The following is a 992-nucleotide window of genomic DNA, read 5'->3' as shown; positions in this document are numbered from 1 at the left end:
GGCAGTTAGGGGAGATCAGGCCTAGAGGGGAGGGCAGTTAGGGGCAATCAGGCCTGCAGGGGAGGGTAGCTGGGGGTGACCAGGCCAACAGGGGAGGGTAGTTGGGAGTGACCAGGCCTGCAGGGGAGGACAGTTGGGGGCGACCAGGCCAGCAGGGCTGGGCAGCTGGGGGTGACCAGGCCTGAAGGGGAGGGCAGTTGGGAGGACCAGGCCTGAAGGGGAGGGAGGGCAGACAGAGGCGATCAGGCCTGGAGGGGAGTGGAGTTAGGGGAGATCAGGCCAGCAGGGGAGGGAAGTTGGGGGTGACCAGGCAGGCAGGGGAGGGCAGTTGGGGGTGACCAAGCAGGCAGGGGAGGGCAGTTGGGGGCAACCAGGCCGACAGGGGAGGGCAGTTGGGCGTGACCAGGCCAGCAGGGAGGGAGGGCAGTTAGGGGAGATCAGGCCTGGAGGGGAGGGCAGTTAGGGGTGACCAGGCCTGCAGGGGAGGGCAGTTGGGAGTGACAGGCCTGCCAGGTGGGGGGGCAGTTAGGGGAGATCTGGCCTGCACGGGAGGGCATTTAGGGGGACGAGGCCTGCAGAGGAAAGAGGGCAGACAGGGGCAATCAGGCCTGCAGGGAAGGGCAGTTAGGGGCGACCAGGCCTGCAGGGGAGGGAAGTTGGGGGGACCAGGCCTGAAGGGGAGGGAGGGCAGACAGGGGCGATAAAGCCTGGAGGGAAGTGCAGTTAGGGGAGATCAGGCCTGCAGGGTAGGGTAGTTGGGGGTGACCAGGCAGGCAGGGGAGGGCAGTTGGGGGCTATCAGGCTGGCAGGGGAGTGGTTAGGAGGTGGTCAGGTTGGCAGGCAGAAGTTGTTAGGGGCAATCAGGCAGGCAGGCAGGCAGACGAGTGGTTGGGAGACAGCAGTCCTGGATTGTGAGAGGGATCAGGCCTAAACCGGCAGTTGAACATCCCTCGAGGGGTCCCAGATTGGAGAGGGTGCATGCTGGGCTGAGG

The sequence above is a fragment of the Myotis lucifugus genome, unplaced genomic scaffold (genome assembly GCF_000147115.1).
Source record: "Myotis lucifugus unplaced genomic scaffold, Myoluc2.0 scaffold_2, whole genome shotgun sequence".
In the NCBI taxonomy this organism is placed as follows: domain Eukaryota; kingdom Metazoa; phylum Chordata; class Mammalia; order Chiroptera; family Vespertilionidae; genus Myotis; species Myotis lucifugus.
Note: the sequence above shows the minus strand (reverse complement) of the source record.